We start from the raw sequence: 6,329 nt of genomic DNA on the forward strand, positions 1-6,329 counted from the left end.
CGCCTAAGTTTTCAAAATCCTACCGAGTGACGAGCAAACCTCTCAGTCGGGGGCTTAGCTGCAGCCCAGTGCTCGCCTAAGATATAAAAATCCTACCGAGTGAAGAGCAAACCTCTCACTCGGGGGCTTAGCTGCAGCCCAGTGCTCGCCTAAGTTTTCAAAATCCTACCGAGTGACGAGCAAACCTCTCACTCGGGGGCTTAGCTGCAGCCCAGTGCTCGCCTAAGATATAAAAATCCTACCGAGTGAAGAGCAAACCTCTCACTCGGAGGCTTAGCAGCAGCCCAGTGCTCGCCTAAGTTATCAAAATCCTACCGAGTGAAGAACAAACCTCTCACTCGGGGGCTTAGCTACAGCGCAGTGCTCGTCTAAGATATAGAAATCCTACCGAGTGAAGAGCAAACCTCTCACTCGGGAGGCTTAGCTGCAGCCCAGCGCTCACCTAAGTGGACTAAGGAATAAGTCGATTGCAGTAAGCGCCCTGCTTTGAACCTGCAAAAGACATTTTGAGCCAAAAGCAATCATATTCAAACACCAAATTCAAGTTCGGATCGATACCTAAAGGAACCGAAAGTGCTAAGGCGCTAAGCCCGTTAAGGTTTATCGGTTACAACTCCACTCGGCATACCGAGGCAAATTTAAAGCGTCGAGCTTAGAAGAAGTTTTTTACCCCTCCTGTGGAGGGCTGGAAGGCGCAACAAACTCATCAAGATCAATTCCATCTGCGATCCGAGTGGCAGCCGCAAGGAAAGTTTCCATAAAGGACCTGAAGTCGTGTTTCTTGGTGTTGGCCACCCGGAGGGCCGCCAGCTTGTCTTCTCGCGCATCTTTGCAGTGGACTCGGGCCAGACACAGAGCAACATCTGCACCGCACCGAGCCGAGGACTTTTCCACTCCTGCACTCGACCAGGGATCGTGTTCAAGCGAGCCATCAGCGACTCGAGGTCGTTGTGAAGTGTCTCCCCGGGCCAGAGCGTCGAGTCGATGCGAGATGTGGCGACCTTCAGCCTTGCAAGATAGTCCACGACAGCTGCAACACGGGACTCCAGTCGGCAAACATTCATGGCAACTTCGTCGTTCATCGGAGAATTGACGGGGTCAAGGTTTGGTTCCAGCCGGCTAGTTTCTTCTTCAAAGTTTTGACAAAATTCTGCAAGGACGATCACCGAGTCAAGGCAATGGTCGAATGGAAAAACCACGGTTGGAAATGATTGCCGAGCATAGAGATTTACCTTCAAGCATAAGAAACAACTTCTTGGCAAGACCATTCAGGAAGGCCTCCAGATCTTTTTTCTTCCCAAGAGCAGCTTTCAGATTGGTATTTTCTTGCTCAAGCTTGGCGACTGAAGCTAACTTCTCGTCAACAAGCTTGATCTTCTCAGCTAGTTCAAGGTCTTTCTTCCGTTGGGCCTCCCTCACCTTACCTGCAAGTTACAGCAAGATCAGATTTCAAAACAAATGAAGGGAAAAAGCAGTCGTCAAGGTCTCACCAAACATACCTTCAGTCTCCTCCTTTGCCTTTGTCAGATTCTCCTGAACCAGCTTCAAATTCAGCTCGAGCTGAATGTGCTTGTTTTCCAGCTCAGAGTAGCGAGCCACAAGATCACAGGAGTTCTGCGAAGAACCAATTGACTAAATGTCACATATAATTCGCTTCCGAGTGAAAAAGGAAAAATCACGCGTTTCTAAGACTACAGCCGAATACAAGCATTCGACCGTAGTCTCGGGGACTACACCCAGTGGGTGCACTCAGCGTGCCCCCACTAATCCTATTGAAGATAGAGTCGACCAGTCGACCTCAAAAAAAAAGAGATATATTCTTTAAGACTGTAATCGACTGCAAGCAGTCGATCACAGTCTCGGGGACTACACCCAGTGGGTGCACTCAGCGTGCCCCCACCGGTTTGCGAAATCCATTCGACATAGTCGAATGACGGAAAGACTGAACTTATGAAGCCCAAGACCGACTGCCAGCAGTCGACCGTTAGTCTTGGAGACAGAGTCGACCAGTCGACCGGTTTGCGAAATCCAGTCGCCATAGTCGAATGACGGAAAGACTGAAATTATAAAGCCTAAGGCCAACTGCCAGCAGTCGACCTTAGCCTTGGGGACTACACCCAGCGGGTGCACTCAGCGTGCCCCCGCTAACACGGAGTTTAACTCGACACACCCAGTGGGTGACTACTATAAATTCTGGAAAGAAAAGTTTTTGATAGCATATCCTAATAGAACAAACGGTGGTCGACTGACCTGAACATTGCTTTGGCGGGCGGAACTGGCGTCGTAAGCTGCCTGGCTCGCATCCCGGATGGTCTTCAACTGCTCCATCATGATCCCTGCCTGGCGTATCGCCTCCTTCGCTGCGCCAGCTTGGTCCTCTGGGACGTGGTGCGTCGTGAAGAGGGAGGGCTGCGGAGCACTCGTCAGTGGATCTGCGAAGGACACGGTGTGTCGAGTGGTGTTCTCCTCCTCCGCGACCATAGTCTCAGGCACCGTCACATCCTGGGTCACCCTGCTGGCAGACGCTTTCCTACTCCTTCTGTACTTCAGCGGTTCCTCATCTTCATCATCATCAGGGAGAGTGATAACAACATTGGATGGAGCTACAGAAAAGAATCAGGATTAGATCATGAGTCAGTTGACTAAAGACGGTGTTAAGAGTATAGTACCAGGTTTTGAGGTTGCTGCGTCCTCCATCTCATGGTCGTCAGCCCGGGCCGAGGTCTCAGAAGTAGCAGCACTGCAACTCCAAAGAGGATGGACACCTTCATCTTCGGCAGGTGCTTGGTCAGCTTCGACGGGGCCGCCCTGGGCTGCTTCGACGCCTTTTCAGTCGGCGCCGGAGAGGTGGTCCGAGGGCGCTTGGTCGACTGTGTAACAGTCGCAGCCCCCTCGCCGCGTTCGGTCGCAGGGTCATGGACAAGTTTCGACCGCCTTTCCGAGCGCGGTGGTGCGACCTCCTCCTCCTCCTCCTCTTCCTCGTCCTCATCGTCATCATCATCATCGTCATCATCATCATCATCATCAGCCTCAGCGGCGTCCGAGTCCCACTCCTCCTCCTGGCTCTCGCCCCCGCTCGCTTCTCCCTCCTCGGTCGGAGCCTGTGCTCCATTGGGCATCGAGTACAGCTCAGTGAGGGCCTGATTGACATCAAGACAAAGATCAGTTGACCGATCAGCAGAGAAAACAGAAATAAATGTGACGAGAATACAATGGGAAGTGGAGCAGACATACCTTGTTTGGATCACTGTGGCAGTCGAGTGGAGGAATCCTTCTGGCTCCGCGAGGGTTATCTTTGTTCCCAGTAATAGCGGCCATCCACCTCTCCAGAGTGGTATCGTCGACTGTTTCTGGATTGACCCGAGTCACATCCTCAGTCCCGCAGTACAACCACATGCAATGGCTCCGGAACTGAAGAGGCTGGATTCGACGCCTAAGGAAAACCTCCAGGAGATCCATGCCCGTCACTCCCTCCCGAACCAACTGAACTACGCGCTCCATCAGCATCTTCACGTCAGCTTTCTCCTCCGGAATCAACTTCAGAGAGGAGGGCTTGTTCACTCGGTCCATGGTAAATTGAGGGAGTCCACTCGACTGCCCCGGTGTCGACTGATCCTGGCAGTAGAACCAGGTCGACTGCCAGCCTCTGACTGACTCGGGAAATGTCATGGCTGGGAAGGTGCTCTTGTTCCTCACCTGGATCCCCAGACCCCACACATTTGGACAACTAGGGTTCTTTCATCGCCTGGTCTCGCCTTCTTCACGGTTTGAGAGCGACACGTGAATATGTGCTTGAACAAGCCCCAATGCGGTCGACAGCCCAGAAAACTCTCACGCATGGACACAAACGCGGCAAGATAGGCGATAGAGTTCGGGGTAAAGTGGTGGAGTTGCGCTCCAAAAAAGTTCAAGAAACCACGGAAGAAAATGCTCGGCGGCAAAGAGAATCCGCGGTCGACATGGGTAGCCAGAAGCACGCACTCACCCTCTTCAGGCTGGGGCTGCCACTCTTTCCCCGGAAGCCTCGCAGCTCCATGAGGGATCAGGCCCTCGTTGGCCATGTCGAGGAGATCCTTCTCCGTGATGGTCGACTGGATCCAATCTCCCTGGACCCAGCCTTTCGGCAGGCGAGATCTAGACGAAGACCCGCCGCGGCTGGTGGATCTCCCCTTCGCCTTCTCCATCGCCGACGCCTTCTTCGTGCGTTCCAACGCCGCCGTCTTCTCCTTGACCATGGCTACCGGCGAGGCGCGTGAGGAGAAGTTGTGCGGAGGCGAGAGCGAGCGCGTTGGGCGGAGACGAAGGGAGCAGAGAGAGAGAATGCTGAGGCACTGTTCAAAAAACCCTCGCCGGGCGCATTTATAAGATCCCTTCCGAGTGGATGACAGGTGGGCCCGGTCGATCTAATCATATCCTGTAACAGTTGCGCAAGCGTGATACGTGGCGGAAAAGGCGGCGCGGGGATCGAAGCGTCTACGCCCCGTCCCATCCGAGCGCCGCGGTCCGCTCCGCTTCGCGCGCTCCCCCAAATTCCGTATCCTGCGGAATCCGCGAACGGCAGATCAGTCTGCCAGACGCGGGATTTCCTGCGATCCGTCGCTCGGAAATCAGAAAAGTCCAAAAGATCACTCGACGAAGAAAAAGAATGGATCGAATCGACTGAAGAAAAGTTGTTCACTATCAACAGAGAGAATTTTTTGGTTCAAAAACAACGCACGACCAGTATGCGAAAGCTAATCGGAAACAACATCAAGTCCTTCATCACTCAAGCCTCAATCCATTCGGGGGCTAATGATGGAGTCACGTACCTAGGGTAGGGTCACAGACCTGATCTAAGTACCCTGCCCGAGACACCCTTAGAAGAGATCACCTTCCAGTCGACCTACGAGGGACTCACTCGACTGACTTGAAGGGCTCGACCATGAAGACTCACTCGACCACCAGAAGGTCAAGAGGCACTCTGCACTGCAACGGCCTGTAATTAAGTAGACTTTATGATAGTAAAGTCACTTTATGTGGGGCGTTACCTGTAACGCCCCGGACTTAATACACCTTAAACCCTTCATTACGTGGGCTGGCTGGGGTCCTGGCGCACTCTATATAAGCCACCCCCCTCCACAGGCAGAAGGGTTCGGCACCTTGTAATCCATATACACATAATCCACTCGAACGCCTCCGGGCTCCGAGACGTAGGGCTTTTACTTCCTCCGAGAAGGGCCTGAACTCGTACATCTCTTGTGTTTACAACCTCTCCATAGCTAGGACCTTGCCTCTCCATACCTACCCCCCACTCTACTGTCAGACTTAGAACCACGACACCCCTCCCCCTGGGCGCGCTTCCCTACCTCGTGGGCCCCCTGGTGGCCCTCCGATGCCAACTCCAACTCCATATATTGGCTTTCGGGGAGAAAAAAATCATAGAGAAAGTTTCATCGTGGTTTACAATACGGAGCCGCCGCCAAGCCCTAATCTCTCTCGGGAGGGCTGATCTGGAGTCCGTTTGGGGCTCCGGAGAGGGGGATTCATCGCCGTCGTCATCATAAATCATCCTCCATCACCAATTTCATGATGCTCACCGCCGTGCGTGAGTAATTCCATTGTAGGCTTGCTAGACGGTGATGGGTTGGGTGAGATTTATCATGTAATCGAGTTAGTTTTGTTAGGGTTTGATCCCTAGTATCCACTATGTTCTGAGATTGATGTTGCTATGACTTTGCTATGCTTAATGCTTGTCACTAGGGCCCGAGTGCCATGATTTCAGATCTGAACCTATTATGTTTTCATGAATATATGTGTGTTCTTGATCCTATCTTGCAAGTCTATAGTCACCTACTATGTGTTATGATCCGGCAACCCCGAAGTGACAATAATCGGGACCACTCCCGGTGATGACCATAGTTTGAGGAGTTCATGTATTCACTATGTGCTAATGCTTTGTTCCAGTTCTCTATTAAAAGGAGGCCTTAATATCCCTTAGTTTCCAATAGGACCCCGCTGCCACGGGAGAGTAGGACAAAAGATGCCATGCAAGTTCTTTTCCATAAGCTCGTATGACTATTTACGGAATACATGCCTACATTACATTGATGAACTGGAGCTAGTTCTGTGTCACCCTATGTTGTAACTGTTACATGACGAACCACATCTGGCATAATTATCCATCACTGATCCGGTGCCTACGAGTTTTCCATATACTGGTTCTCGCTTATTTACTTTTCCGTTGCTACTGCTACAATCACTACAAAATACCAAAACATTACTTTTGTTGTCTTTACTTTTGTTACCGTTACCACTACTATCATATTACTTTGCTACTAAACACTTTGCTG

Source organism: Triticum dicoccoides, chromosome 3B, assembly GCF_002162155.2.
Source record: "Triticum dicoccoides isolate Atlit2015 ecotype Zavitan chromosome 3B, WEW_v2.0, whole genome shotgun sequence".
NCBI classification, from domain to species: Eukaryota; Viridiplantae; Streptophyta; class Magnoliopsida; order Poales; family Poaceae; genus Triticum; species Triticum dicoccoides.